The sequence below is a fragment of the Myotis daubentonii genome, chromosome 5, assembly GCF_963259705.1.
Source record: "Myotis daubentonii chromosome 5, mMyoDau2.1, whole genome shotgun sequence".
NCBI classification, from domain to species: Eukaryota; Metazoa; Chordata; class Mammalia; order Chiroptera; family Vespertilionidae; genus Myotis; species Myotis daubentonii.
The window spans coordinates 84,199,602-84,215,593 of NC_081844.1; the positions used below are offsets into that span (position 1 = coordinate 84,199,602).

At 48.9% G+C, this 15,992-nt stretch overlaps 1 pseudogene; it reads right to left on the bottom strand.

Annotated features, from left to right (window-relative positions):
• Positions 1 to 13,102: 13,102 nt before the first annotated feature.
• Positions 13,103 to 15,510, bottom strand: LOC132236157 (M-phase phosphoprotein 9-like; annotated as a pseudogene).
• Positions 15,511 to 15,992: the final 482 nt, after the last annotated feature.

A 15,992-nucleotide genomic window follows, 5' to 3' on the forward strand; every position in this document is an offset into this window, starting at 1 on the left:
TTTATTTGTCTTTTAAGTAATTATTTAGCTTGGCAGAAGTGGCTCAGTGGTTGAGTGTCAACCTATGAACGAAGAGGTCACGGTTAGATTCCCCGTCAGGGCACATTCCTAGGCTGTGGGCTCAATCCCCAGTAGGGGGCATGCAAGAGGCAGCTGATCAATGATTCTCATCATTGATGTTTCTCTCTCTCTCTCTCCCTCTCCCTTCTCTGAAGTCAATAAAAATATTTAAATAAAAATTATTTATTATGAAAAAGTTTCAAAATAACAAAAAAGTAGAAAGAATAGTAATAGTATAACCAACACCCACCCCCTAAGGCAGCGGTTCTCAACCTGTGGGTCGCGACCCCTTTGGGGGTCGAACGACCCTTTCACAGGGGTCGCCTAAGACCATCGGGAAACACATATATAATTACATATTGTTTTTGTGATTAATCACTATGCTTTAATTATGTTCAACTTGTAACAATGAAAATACATCCTGCATATCAGATATTTACATTACGATCCATAACAGTAGCAAAATGACAGTTATGAAGTAGCAACGAAAATAATGTTGTGGTTGGGGGTCACCACAACATGAGGAACTGTATGAAAGGGTCGCGGCGTTAGGAAGGTTGAGAACCACTGCCCTGAGGTTTTTTTATTGTGGCAAAGCATACCCATCATAAAGTTGACCATTTAACCATTTAAGTGTGCAGTTCAGTGGCATTAAGGACTTTCACAATGTTGCATGCCCTGGGGGCGTGGCGGAGGGAGAGGGCGAGAGAACGGAGGTTCACCTCCAGTTCCTCTGGCGCTTCCGTTTTGGAATGAGCTGGGCGGCCGTTGGAGGGGGATAGTGTCATTTTTTTCTCAGGCGTTCTCCACCCTGGCTCTCTCCTTGCGGGAGGTTATAGGTGTCACTGGCCCTTTCCTGAACGGCCAGTTGTTTCTAGTCTTTATTTTTGTCCTTCTTCGTATGATTAATAATGGGCCAAATGGGTGTCCATCCATCACTGACCTAATATTTATGGAGCATCATCTGTGAGCGTTGTCCTCAGGCTGTCCCCAGGGAGGGCCCCCAAGGAGCTCGCTGTCTGGTTTGCAGGAAAGACGTGTACACAAAGGAAGTGGAGCAGAGAGAGGTGTCAGCCCAAAGAGACCTGCAGGAATCAGCGCCAATAGCCTGCCTGGCCTGATGGCAATAGTCTATTACACATTTATTGCGTAGTAGGCACTTTTTAAAAGCCCCTGGAAGATAGGTAGATAGTATCAGCCTATATTTCAGATGAGGAAGGCAAAGCTCAGAGAGGTTACATAACTTATCCAAGGCCACCCAGCTCTTAAAGCCGGGAGTTCAACTCTCTCTGTCTCAAAGCCCAGCTCATTGACCACATTGTGGTGTTTTGTTAGCAGATGTTAAAAGACACAGGAATTTAGAGAGGTGGGAAACTAACCGTAATTATTGTCCACAAGATACTTATTAATTTGGAAATTTAAATTGTTCTCTTTTACGTATAATTGTCAAAATAATATTGTGCTAGCAATGCATTACATATATATGACAGTAAAGAACGTTTTCATAGGAAGAAATATGCCCCATAATCTCACCATCTTAATCTAATAAGCGCTATTATTTTTTACATATGTCCTTCCAATCTTTGCCCACGGCTGTTGCTATTTCTACATAGTGCATATATTATTTCATGTTTTCTTGTTTGGTTTTATACACACTGTAAACATTTTTATTAAGTCTTTATCATTTTGAAGACTGGATAATATTCCATTGAGGGGATAAAGCATAATTTACTTAACCACCCTACTCTTTTGGGTCTCATTGGACAGTTTCTAGTTTTTATATTTAAAAAAAGCTGAAGTGAGATTCTCTGTGCATTTTCTTTCTATCCTCTTGTGAATTATTTCCTTAAGAAAACTCCCAGGAGTCGGTTACCTGGTTCAGAGATCTGAGCCTTTGGGGCACTTGCCCTGTCCTGCTGACGGCTCTGCAGGAGGACCGCACACCATTCCTTGCCACCAGCAATGGACGAGGTGCCAGGCTCCCCCAGCCTTGCCCGCATGGGTGTTCCTCTCCGCTGATTTAAAAGGTGTAACATGGTTCCTTGGAGTTCTTAATGTACGTAGCTTTGGTGCCTAGGCAGCTTCAATACTTCCCACCATTTGTTTACTATTCTGTATTTTTTCTGTATGAATTGTGTGCTCCAAGCTTTGTTCATTCACTTCTTGGGGCCTTGGAAATAGTTTATGTTTTATATGAGATATTTGTGTGCGTATATGGCACACTCTGTAGTTTACAGAGAGTTGAATAAAGGGACAGTTTATAGCCATGTGGACGAGGTGTAGGGAACCAGTGAGGATGGAGCAGCCCTCTGGGTGAACAGTCTGCCCTGACCACCTAATGCCTCAAGAAGCAAAAAGGGCCGAAACCGGTTTGGCTCAGTGGATAGAGCGTCGGCCTGCGGACTGAAGGGTCCCAGGTTCGATTCCGGTCAAGGGCATGTACCTGGGTTGCGGGCACTTCCCCAGTGGGGGATGTGCAGGAGGCAGCTGATCAATGTTTCTCTCTCATCGATGTTTCTGACTCTCTGTCTCTCTCCCTTCCTCTCTGTAAAAAATCAATAAAATATATTTAAAAAAAAAAAAAGAAGAAGCAAAAAGGGAGCAGGTACCAGCCCCCATAAGAGTTGGGGTCTGAAGGGGGCTCCCTGACAGGACTGTGGCTTTGATGGAGGGGCCCGGCCAGCCCAAGATGACTCTACCTGGAGGGAGCCAGGGGACTAGGCACCCACCCTCACTCTGCTCTCTCCCTCCCCTCTCCTGCTGGTGCCTGGAGCTCCCAGCACTGGCCCCAGACATGCACTTCCCAAATTGTGAGATGATTTTAGGAGGTTTGTGGATAAAGATTTTTCACAGTTTAATAGTTATGTGTTAAATATGCACACACATTAAATGCTTATCTTTATGTATGTAATAACATATAAGATCCATTATTTCACAGATTTAAAAAATGTTTTTTATTGATTTTTAGAGAGCAGAAGGGAGAATGAGAGAGAGAAACATCGATGTGAGAAAGAAGCTTCCATCGGCTGCCTCCTTTCATGCTCCCTACCAGGGATCGAGCCCACAACCCGGCAAGCGCCCTGGCCAGGTGTTAAACCGGCAGCCTCGCTGCATGGGATGATGCCCAACCAACTGGGCCACACCAGCCAGGGCGTCACAGATTGTTTTCTTGTTTTGTATGAGGCTAAACTGTGTATTTGATTTTTAAAATGGACTTGATTTGGTGGACTCCATGGAATGAGAGAATACATGGCAAGCAGACTGAAGTTTGGGGAAATGGGCTCCCCTACAGGGCCTTCCCACAGCATCTGACCCTTTGATCTCCTGTGTACACACACACACACACACACACACACACACACACACACATGCACACACACGCACGTACGCACGCACGTGCACACACACACGCGCATGCACACACGCACGCACACACACGCACGCACACACGCGTGCGCGCGCGCACCCTGAGGTAACTATCCTGGGATGCCAGTGTCATTCTTGGACCAGTTCCTGGCCAGCAGTGGTCACGTGCTCCTGATTTCTGAGATCACAAAGGGGACGCAGGAATGCAGCGGAGGGCTGCTGAGCCCCATCCACATTTCCCCTCATCTGACTACCAGGGGAGCCAGGAAGGGAGCCCCGTATCTGCTTGTGCTCATTGAGCAATGACCCAAGTGCTGCTGGGCTACCCCTAAGTCCCGCAGCCCTAGAACTGGCCCTGGGATGAAGGGTCTCCCACAGCAGAGCCAGAGGGACGGAAGGAAGGGGAGCCAGGCTGGGCCCTCAGTCAGGTGTGGAGGGAGGGCGGGAAGTACCATCTCCTTACTCCATCTCCCACCCCCTTGGCTTGTGGGGACATCCCAAAGGATGCTGCACAGCTCTACCTGGTGATCAGTCGCTGACACCCTCTGCTTTCCCACCTGGGGAAGTTGGTTAAAGGCCCTGCCTCCCCCGCCCCCGATTCCTCACCCCCGGAGCCCCCACCCTCAGAGGGAGCGGCACTGACGGGCCGTTCAGTAGAGCAGGCCACTTAGTGCTATCGCCTCTCCCCAGGGAGCGTCTGCTCCTTGGAGAAGGCCGCTGGCGTGCACCTCTGTGCAGAGCGTCCGCAGGACAAACCACAGGCTGCTGGGCAGAACACAGATACACTATGATTTATTATGTACTCAGAGAAGTGGCTTGCCAAAATTTCTTTGATAAGTGGCCATATCTTTTAGGAGCGTGAACAGGTGGCAGGTTTGGAGCCGTGCACACTTGAACTTCGAGAAAGCTTTGCTGTCCTCAGCCCTGTGGGCACAAAGATTGGACATCCTGGTTGCGGGGGGTGGGCCCAGATTATGCCTGTCTGATCCCCCTTCATTTTTCAAAGTAACTTGGTTTGAGCAATAAATTCTGGTCACACTGCCCACAGGGACATGTGACCAGTCTCCAGAAAGGACATAGAATCTGGGGACTGGAGGGGATTTCCACACGTCTTTTAGTTCATTATCAAGCAGAACTCAAAACCCCACATCCAACCCCTGCCCTTGCCCCTGTCGGATCGATGGTACAGCTGCTGCACACCCAGGCTATATGGTACAGCCTATTGCTCCTAGGCTAAAGCCTGAGCAGCATGTTACCGTACTGAACACTGTAGCCCAGTGATGGCGAACCTTTTGAGCTCGGCGTGTCAGCATTTTGAAAAACCCTAACTTAACTCTGGTGCCGTGTCACATATAGAAATTTTTTGATATTTGCAACCATAGTAAAACAAAGATGTATATTTTTGATATTTATTTTATATATTTAAATGCCATTTAACAAAGAAAAATCAACCAAAACAATGAGTTCGCGTGTCACCTCTGACACGCGTGTCATAGGTTCGCCATCACTGCAGTGTAGGCAATTGTAACACAATGTGAGTATTTGTTTAGAAAAGGTAGTAAAAAAATGGTATCCTATATAATTAGCATAACCAATGGACACAGACACTGGGGCTGTGGGGGCTTGGCTGGGGAGGGAATGGCTGGGGGGATGGCAATCGGGGAAAAAGGAGACATATGTAACACTTTAGACAATAAAAAAAAGATGGCATTCTATATAATAAAAGGCTGATATGCAAATTGTCCCCTTCACCGGGAGTTTGACCAGGGGGCGGGGCCAGCCTGCCGACCTCCCACGTCCCCTCCCCTGGCCGCCCCGGCCTGATTGGCCTGATCGGGCAGGCTGGCCGGACCCCACCCGTGCAGGAATTCGTACCCCGGGCCTCTGGTAAAAGATAAAGATGGCCCCCCTGTAAAGGGCACTCACCGTGAGGGGAGCTGCAGGACTGGACGCTGTTCCAGGTGCCTCCGTGAGTGAAGGTGAGGCCTAGGACATGGCGCACACAACTGTAGACCTGATAAACAGGGTACACTTCGGCTACACTAAATTCATAAAACAACGGATGAAATCACACACCAGAGAAATGCGCAATCAGGAGGTGCAGTAAACATGAGAGGACGAGGCTGCTGCTGGCATAACGGCATCCAGTTAGTCTTACAGCAAACTTTGTAAGTAGAAAGAGTACATTGTGATGAGGAACATACGGTAAATACAAAACCAGTGACATAGCTGCTTATCACGTTAGCGAGTATTATGTACCGTATGCAGTGGTCTGGGCTGTGCTTTTGTACGCCTGGCAGCGCGGGGGGCTTGTTCACACCAGATCACCACAGGCCCGTGAGTAACGCATTGCGCTACGACGTGATGGTGGCTGAGACGTCACCAGGCAGTGGGGATTTTTCACCTCCACTGTAATCTTCCGGGACCACCATCGTATATATGCATATATGCGGTCCGTTGTTGACGGAATGTCGTTATGGGGCATGTGACCATGCGAGATGCTGGAAGCACGGTGGCGCTGGGTCCTGGCCATCCGTGAGAGTGTGGTGGTTTTGTGGCACCGTGTTCTGAGCTGAGGACACAGAGGAGTGGATGTTCTGTCTTTGCCGGGAGCGGGGCAGGGGTGGGGGTGGGGGGTGCGCTGCAGAGAGGAGCAGCCCGGGAGCACAGTCCTGAGGATGAAGCAGCCTTTCCACGGTAGGCAAGATGGGAAGGGCTTCCCAGGCCAAGGCAAGGGCTTGAGCAAACGCCCGAGGTGCCTGAGAAACAGATGCAGCAGGTGGGATGGGGAGCTGGTGCAGCCTGGAGTGTCGGTGCTGAGAGGTGGGTAAGAAAGCGCTCTGGACTCTCACAGACTGGCTGAGTGGCCAAGTTATTTCACTTCTCTCAGCCATAGTTTATTTATCTGTATAATGGGAATAATATGACCCACTTCACAGGGTTTGTGAGAATGAAAGGATATATTGGATGTAACTCAGCCAGCATGGTGTCTGGCATATACTACTGTACATGCTAACAAAATGTAAATCATGGCACAGTTTCTGCTACTCCTAATAAAAGTGGGCTCTTCTTTTCCAAAACATATGGCTTGAGTCACTGGAGTGAGCTGGCAGTGATCCACTCCCGAAGCAGGTCTGGCCTGATTTCGTTTAGGAAGATGCTATCTGGCGCAGGATGTGAATGGAAGAGCGCTCATAGGCCTGGCTGGCTGGCTGGAGGATCTGTTGCCATCTTCCTCTGACAGTTGCATCCGGCAGCAGTGTGGATCTGACATCAGTGAATGCATTTATTAACTACATTTTATTCTATGAATATTTATTGTGAACCTGTAATGTGTCAGATCCTGGGTCCAATGTCTGAGAAGAATATGATGACGAGGCAGAGAGGGGAGAGAAAAAGCTCAATTCTTTCCAAAACTGAGTTTATCAAATCAGAAGTGTCTGGAGACCATAATTTAGCTGCTTTCTGTTCCCCCGTAGCTGGAAGCCTGGTGAAGGGGAGAAAGAAGGTGTCTTCCAATGTGCCTCTTTTATTGGAGTGTGAGCGCCTCAAGAGTGACCACTGTGGAGACCAGGCCACGTGTCCATTTGGTTGCCCAGCGGATATTTATTGAGCACCCACTGTGTGCCTAGCACTCTTTAAATGGTCTTTGAGATATGAAGAGGGCTCTTTCCTTGTCAAATAGACTTGGAAAGAGAAAGGTGGGAAACCCATGGACCTGTGTTGTCGTCTATGATGGAGTCAAATGCTACTCAGGGGAGTGATGGGCGGGGAAAGGCTGGGGGAGGAGGCCTCCACTCCTGTTTCACAGCTCTGTCTCGATGGGAGTGTGTTTCCCTAAAGGACAGCGTACTGGTCTCTCCCATCCAGGGTGCCACATGTCACTGGAGGAGGGGGGGGCGGCGGGGGGGGGGTTCATTCTGTTCATGCAAAAAGCATCTACTTACTCTCTCCTCACCCCACATGCACTTGAAATCAGTCTCTACAGAACCAAGTTTATCCCCTTGTATTTCATTGAAGGAAATGCTGCCTCAGACATGTTGAGCAGACTAAGGAGTAATAATGAAATTAATTTAATAGTGGCTGTAGCCATCATGTTTGAGTACTTACAATATTCTAGGCAAACAGGTGCTTTTCACACATCATCTCATTTAGTCACACAACAACCATGTCATGTATGTACTATCATCTCCATTTCACAGACAAGAAAAATTGAGGCCAAGAGAATGGGTAAGTAATCAGGCCATGGTCACAGAGCTGGGAGTTGAACTTATTTCTCTCGGGCTTCAGGTGCCTTCACCCCTGGTCAAGGAGTAAACTTGACCTTCTCCTTGACCTTCTTCTTCCCTTCCCTTCCCTTCCCTTCCCTTCCCTTCCCTTCCCTTCCCTTCCCTTCCCTTCCCTTCCCTTCCCCTACTCTCCTTCCCTCCCTTTTTCTCTTTTCTTAACGATTCTTCAGTTAACCAAACCAGGCTTAGACCCTGATGAGTCCTGGCCAGTGTGGTTCAGTTGGTCGGAGCTTCATCCTGTGCATTGCAGTGTTACGGGTTTAATTCCTGGTCAGGGCACATGTCCAGGTTGCTGGTTCAATCCCAGGTCAGGGCACATGTGGGAAGCAACCAACTGATGTTTCTCTCTCTTTCTCTCTTCCTCTCCCTCCCTCCCCCTCCTTTCTTCTTTCTCTAAAATTAAAAAAACAAAGAAAACTCCGTGAGCTTTCTCTACAGTGAGGCTGCTGAAAGGGTTAGCGCTGGCCCGGTGCTCAGAGATGGATGCCTTGGCCTTGGGGGGCCGCTGTCAGCCCTCCTTTCTAATTAGAAATCGCCACCACTGGCTTTCATCCCCGTGCTAACCAGAAGAGTGTGTGCGCGTTTGTGTGCATAGCTCTTTATCTCCATTTCCTGTTTCATATTTAATTTGGTATTTTTTCCAGTTTGTGGATGTGGAACATGTGTAAGGTTGGGACATGGTCTGTTAGTAATCATTCCTGCATTTGGGGGTTGGCTTGCTCCCACTGAGACCCACCAAAGGCTTGTGAATCCCAGTCTTCCTGCCTCGTGTAGTTACTGTGTCCCGATCACCCTGGTTTCTGTAGGGACTGCCTTTGGGGCAGTGGTTTTGCCTTGCAGGTTGCTTTCTGGAAGATCTGGGGTGCTTCTTGTGTGGGGAGGGGTAGGATGGCACCCTGGCGAGGGGTTAATATACAGACTGAGTGCCCTGGGAAAGATACCCCCTGGCGGTCAGCTTTTTCCAGGGTTGGGTGGAACTCAGCACCAGACCTTTGTTCCTCCTCAAGGCTGGAGAGAGTCGTGATGCGCACTCTGTGTGTGCTCTCAGACCTTGCTCTGAGGTCAGGGAACCAAACACCTGGCCTGGACTCCCAGGCGGCGCTGAGCATAGCCTTACAGACCCCATCATGGAGTGGGGCTGAGGCCTCATGCGCGAGAATGATGGCCTTGGGGGCCGGGAAGCTCCGCCTTCTCACCGGCTCCTCCTCAGCCGAGGAGGGCGTCTGGTGAGGCAGGTGGGAGTCCTGTTGAGCTTTAAGGGTCCTAGGGACCCTTTCCTGCATCATGGGTGAGGATTGGGGTTCACAGCTGCTATCCAGGGGCCTGCCCACCAGACACCCTGGTCTCCCTGATGGCAACAGTCCTCATCCTGCTGACTTGAGCTCAGCACTCTCCTGGGAGTTTCTGAGCCACTGGAATTCTTTTGTAATGGGGCTCTGATTGCTAAGGATTATCTCATGTATAGAATGAAAACAGAGGAATTGTAGAATGAGAGTTGGAAGGGAAGCTTACCAATCGGTCTGATCTGAGAGGGCCGGGACCTGGGGTCTCAGAATGTGCTTGGGGGGCAGAAGGAGAGGCTTGGACCCCTGACCCTGCACAGTTCTGCATGGTGCACACTTGCCTTTTTTAGGCAGAGGGTCATGGCTTTCACGAAATTCCCAAGGGGTCTGGGGCTTCTTAAAAAGTTGAGAATCGTTGCTCTTAATCACTCCCTCCCCTCACCAAAGAGCGCTGTACAAAAAGGGTCCACAGGCCCTAACCGGTCTGGCTCAGTGGATAGAACGTCAGCCTGCAGACTGAAGGGTCCCAGGTTCGATTCTGGTCAAGGGCATGTACCTTGGTTGCGGGCACATTCCCAGTAGGGGGTGTGCAGGAGGCAGTTGATGGATGTTTCTCTCTCATCGATGTTTCTAACTCTCTATTCCTCTCCCTTCCTCTCTGTAAAAAATCAATAAAATCTGTTAAAAAAAGAAAAAAGAAAAAGGTCCCACAGAATATGGTAGGAGTGAAGTTCAGAGGGCGGAGGGGATATGGGCAGGTCCAAGCACTTCTCCATCTCATACTTTCACTTAATTTTGGTGATGGGAGGGGGATACTCTTAGAAGGTGGATGAGGCAGAAACAAATAGTTCGTGTTTCTTTTCAGACAGGAGTAATCCATTTCTATTATTTGCTCTTAGCTGTGAGGATACACAGGAGAGTCTCAAGTCTAAAGAATTCCAGCCCGACCAGACGCCCTGACTTTGAATAATCCATTATAAGAGTACAGTTCCTTTTATCACAATATTCTTATCTTCTGTTTGTTTCTGAGCCGAACAGAAATGCCCTAAGCTACACCCGAGCTGCAGAGTTTCTAGACCAAAGGCTACTGTTTTCTTCCTGCAGGAACCCTGGGGTGTTTGGGGGTTAAAAGGCCTGGGCCAGCCATGTGTGTTTAAAAAACAAGGCTGATTCCGCAGCCAGTGGCTCCAGCCTGACTCCATCCTGCTGTTAATGGAGGACAGAGGACCACTTATAGCTTCCTCTTCACCCCATAACAAATAGCCCGCGTTCCCCCAGGCCTTCCTGAGCACCCCCCCCCCCGCCCCCCAGCCTCCCTGTGGTGGCAGCGCAGGCCTGTTCTGAGTCTGGTTTCTCAGGAGGGCCCTGCGGTCAGCCCGTCAGCCCCCACACAGTGTCAGGCCCAGCTCCTCTCTGTGATAAGGCCCTAAGTAACTGCCTCAGCAGGGTGGTGTGCAGGTTTGCCTTGCCTCTGTCTTGTCTTTGGCCACTCCAGAGCCTCCTGGGCAGGGTGGAGACCTGTCCTGCCAGCAAAGTTTGCTTCAGTTTTGAGCATAGGCTCCTAGGGCACCCCCTCTGGGAAGTCTTCCATGACTGCTCTAGCCCAGGTGGGTTGCCAGGTGGGTTGCATTCATCTAACACATGCACTCCTTCTTTTGGTTTGGTTTTGTTAATCCTCACCTGAGGATATTCTTTTCCCAGTGATTTTTTTTTAGAGAGAGTGGAAGGGAGGGGAAAGACACACAGAGAGAAACATTGATGTGAGAGAGACACATCAATTGATTGCCTCCTGCATGTGCCCTGACCTGGGCTGAGGAATGAGCCTGCAACCGAAGTATGTGCCCTTGACTGGAATCAAACCCTTGACCCTCAGTACAAAGCAGATGCTCAAACCACTGAGCCAGGCCAGCTAGGGCTGTCATGCATCCTTTTATTTTTAATTTTTAAACATACATTTGTATTGATTTCAGAGAGGATGGGAGACGGGGAGAGAGAGATAGAAACATCAATGATGAGAGAGAATCATTGATCTGCTGCCTCCTGCACGCCCCCCACTGGGGATCAAGCCTGCAACCCAGGCATGTGACCTCCTGGTTCATAGGTTGATGCTCAACTACTGAGCCACACCAGGCGGGCTCATTTTTTAATTTGAGAATCTAAGGGAAAAGAGGTCGGTGATCCTGACTAAATAGTCAGGTATTGCATGTTTTAAAAATTCTGGCAGCAGCCCTAGCCAGTTTGGCTCAGTGGATAGAGCGTTGGCCTGCAGACTGAAAAGTCCAGGTTTGATTCCTGTCAAGGGCACATGCCCAGGTTGTTGCCTTGACCCCCAGTGGGGGGCGTGCAGGAGACAGCCAATCAGTGATTCTCTCTCATCATTGATGTTTCGATCTCACCTTCCCTCTCCTTCCTCTCTGAAATCAATTAATATGTGTGTGTGTGTGTGTGTGTGTATGTGTGTGTATAAAATTCTTGCAGCACACCCGCGTGCCTGCCATGGCACACCAGTGGAAAATCGCTGCCTTAGTGATTCTTCTGCCCGTGGTGTTGGCAAAGATGGAGCATCCAAAATGAACTCCATGGCTGGCAGCTGGTGCTGGCTGGTGGCTGGGACCTGAGCTGGGGCTGTCACCAGGAGCACCTTGGCTCCCCGCTACCTGGTCTCTACCCATGGCTTGGGTTTCTCACGGCATGGGGCTGGGTTCCAGAATGTCAATTCTGCCATGTACTATTATTATTATTATTTTTTTTGTATAGAAAAGGTGGAAATTTATTGAAGAACAAGTACAGACTCCCATGTGGGGAGGGGGAAAGAGTCCCCTGCCATGTACTATTGAGCAAATGCAGTCACAGGGCAAGTCCAGATTCAAGGGGATGAGAGACAAGCTCCACCTCTTCATGTGGGAGGGGCATGTGTGCCCATGCAGGGAGGGGAATTGAACTATTGAAGATTGACTCCATAAATATTTAAATATAAATACAGTTGGAGCAAGAGTAGGTTTACTGTTGTTCATATGAAAGATAATACAATAATTAATAAATAATAATATAAGAATAAACTGTTTTGCGTACTTACAATGGTCAACCTACTTTTGCCCACCGTGCGTGTGTGTGTGTGTGTGTGTGTGTGTGTGTTCTTAGTCTTCACATATCTTTGTAAATAGGTGGGATTATTTTTGTAGCTTAATTCCTAGAAGGGAGTTGTTGGCTTACTTGCAGCAGTTCTCGACCTGTGGGTCGCAAACAATGAAAACACATCCTGCATATAATATATTTACATTACGATTCATAACAGTAGCAAAACTACAGTTATGAAGTAGCAACGAAAATAATTTTATGGTTGGGGGTCATCACAACATGAGGAACTGTATTAAAGGGTCGCGGCATTAGGAAGGTTGAGAACCACTGGTTAAGGGATACACATTTTTAGATGGGAGGGGGTTGGGGGCTCGGTGAAAAGGTGAAAGGGATTACAGAGCACAAATTGCCAGTTATACAAATAGTCTCGAGGATGTGAAGTGCAGCATAGGGCATATAGTCATAATATTGTAATAACTGTGTATGCTATCAGATGAGGACTAGATTGATTGGGTGATCACTTTGTAATGTCTACAAATGTCTAATCACTATGTGGTACACCTGGAACTAATCTAATATTGTATGACAGCTGTAATTGGAAAATAAGTTAATATTTTTTGTTCTGAAGCATTTATTTAATTTTTTTAAAAAAAGAATCGTATACGCAATGTTGAACAAATTGACAAAACTGGTGCACAGGTACCTGCAAAAGGATGCACGCCATTTGTTTAGAGACCAGCTGCCTCCCAGTCACACTTCCTTATTCTTGATATAAACTGGAGACATATACTATTTTAAAATAACACTTTTTAAATAGTAAAATATAGGGGAGGCTAGGGGACTGTCTAGGGCGGGGGGAAAAAATGGACACATATGTAATACCCTTTGTAATACTTTAAGTAATAAAAAAAAAAATAGTAAAATATACAAGAGATTCCCGAGCATAACAAAAATATCTTGGAAATATGTGGCCATTTGAAGTATAAAAGAGCCAGTGGCATGGTTGTAAAAGTGTGGTGTGAAGGGTTAGGAACAGTACACACCGCTCTGCCTTTCCCGGGGCATAACCACACATCCGTTCAGTGGGTACACGTGCCAGAGGCGCACCGAGGTGCGCAGGACGTGCAACTTGTTTAGCGGCCTGTGCCCTGAGCCTGCGCCCTGAGCCCCGTTTGGGCTCATCCTTTCCAAACGGTCCTCCAAGGCTTCCGGATTTAATCTCGTCTGCAAAATGACTCCTCCTCCCGTCGAGGCCTCCGACTGAGGGCAGCCTCTATCTGGTCTTTTTCTTTTGTAAGTTCATCAAAAAACCATTCTGTGTCCGCCAGGGTCCTGATTTTCGTGGGCGCCCAGCCAGGCTCCACGGTCTCCCCGCCCTTCCCCGCCCACACACAGGCGGGGCTCCCTGAGGCAGCAGTTCCGGGGAAGAGATATGACTTGCATGGGTGTTGGTGGCTTTTTCTGAATTTTTTTTTTCCCCCCTTGCGAATAGGAAGAAACTGGAGTTGTTTTCTTGGATTGGTACATTGTAACGGAGACACAGGAACAGTATCTACATCATCCAAAAGTATATCAAATCGAATCGGACTGCTTTTGATTTTGCTAAGAGATGACTGAATCCTGGGGACAAAGTTTCCTTAGGAGGGAGTCCTCTCTGGACGATAAGCCGCAGCCACGGTGCTGACCTCTCTCTCTGGTCGGAGCGCAGGGTGTGCGGCTGGAAGGTGGCAGGGATGGCGGCTCTGCGCGGCACAGTTAACCTCCTGTGTCTGCGGGCGCATTTCTCTGGGGGCGGATTCGCACCCACAGTTGTTGCAGTTTGCAGAGGATTCACTAATTTATTTGAAGTGCGCCCTTTCTCTGTCTGTGTGCCCCAATTTTTAAATATTTTTTTCTTCCTCAAGTTCTTTTAAAGCGCTCATGATTGGCGTGTCTGAAGACTCTTGGTTTTTTTTATCAGGAAGTTTGTTGGTGAACTTCCAGGTGAAGAAGCCTTTTCCCGGGGAGAATGGTACCCGGGAACGCATGCCCGGGGCCGGCCGTGAAGACCGAGTATTCCGCCCCAGGGATCGGGGAGGCGGCCAGCGTGTTGGCACGGGAGGGTCCGGTGGGAGCTCGCGAATTAGGGCGAAGAGTTAACATTTTCATGTTCCACTTGCTTGACCTGAGCTTCAAGTTTTGAGATTGTTCTTTTCAAATCAGAAATCTGAGTCTGTGCACCAAGCGATGTTCTCCGTTGTATTTAATGCGTGTTTCACTCTTTCCTGTTCTCTTCCAAGGAACTCCTACTCTCATGAAAGATGAAACATTTTGTTTTCCTGTTTCAGTCTGGCGTCTTGTCATCTGCGAGTTTGTAGGCACTCCCAAGCGCTTCCTCCGGCTCCTGCAGCCTGGACTGCAGTCCAGTGCTGTGCTGTCTTTTCCTCAGTCACCTGCTCCCATTCCCTCCAGGCGAACACTCCTGCAGGATTTTGGGGGCACTGCTGGCTGCACCGAGGCATTCTCTGAAGCCGCTCACTTCTCTTTCCAGGAGGCGATTCTTACTTTGCAGTGTCTTCACACCACTAGTGGCTGCGTGCAGAGCACCATCTCACTGGCCGCGTCTGTCCCCGGGAATTTGATGGGTTTTCTTCCGACCTTCAGCTGCAGAAATCTCTTTTGCCTCCAGCTTCTGTTTCAAGCTATTTATTTCTGATTCATAATGAGCTCGAAGATCGCCACGCGCCGGGCGGGCATGCTTTTCCTTCGGGCTCTTCAAAGGCTCCTTGGGAAAGCGTCTCCTCACGCTCTGGAAGCTGGGACGACTGACCGAGGCTGCAGTTAGCGTGGCAGGTTTTCCTCTCCCACCGTGTTGTCCGAGATGGCGTCACTAGTGACACATAGAGGCCGAGAACGTGGACCTGGGCCTGCTTTCGCTTGGGAACGCGTGATTTTCCCGAGAGCTTTTGCAGGGCATTTGGGGAGCCCGGACAACTGAGAGGTGACTTGGGAGAAAGAATCCATGTCAGAGTGCCCGACACACTGGGCTCCAGAACAGAGTCTGGGAGAAGGAGATGGTGCTGTGGAGGGCGTCCAGAAAGCCAGGCGGCCGCATCCTCGCCACCTGCTCACTTGGCTTCATGGTTAACGTGGGGTCCAGAGTCGGCACCAGGCCCGCTGCCACTCGGGGGAGGAGGGCGGGGCCAAGGGCTTCTCTGTGGCCTCGGGCAGAGAGTGGTACCTGTCCTGCTCCTCCAGGCCCCAAAGCTCAGGCCTGTCAGGCCTGCAGAAGAGAAGCGAGAAGCGAGGGAACAAGTGTTTCTAGAGTAACATTTGTACCTAAAGAAAATGAAATGCGGGAAATTCTAGCCTTTGCCTATCTGAATTCGAAAAGTTGCATGTGGACGGGAAAAGGTTCACATGAAGGCCTTACCATGGAGGAGTTTTCCCTTCATGGTCCGAGTATTTAAAATTGAAATATATTACAAGTCAAGATCAACTCGCATAATTTAAAAAATTTAAAGACAACAATTTCTTTGTGAATAGTACAGACTTGTATGGAAGCAATGTAAAGGATTCAATAATTGAAATATTTATTGAGCATCTACTGTGCCAGGCTGGGCATAGGGAGACTGAGGCCCAAACAGGAAAATCACAGGAAGTTAGAGGGTGGTGAGAAACGGTCAGTAAAATTTAAAAACCAGATAGAAGGGGATATGTAGTTGGGGTCGGGGAGGGAGGAGAGGGAGGTCTGGCAGGTGCTGGTTTTGGACAGGGGGGGTCAGGGTGGGCTCACTGTAGGGTAACAATGAAGGAGTTGGCCATTTTAGCCGCATAGGAGGCAGTTCCCATACAGGGGGAAGAACATTCCAAGTTCAGGAAGCAACCCATGCAAAAGCCCTACACTGAGAACTTACCTGGCGTCTGTGGGCAAACA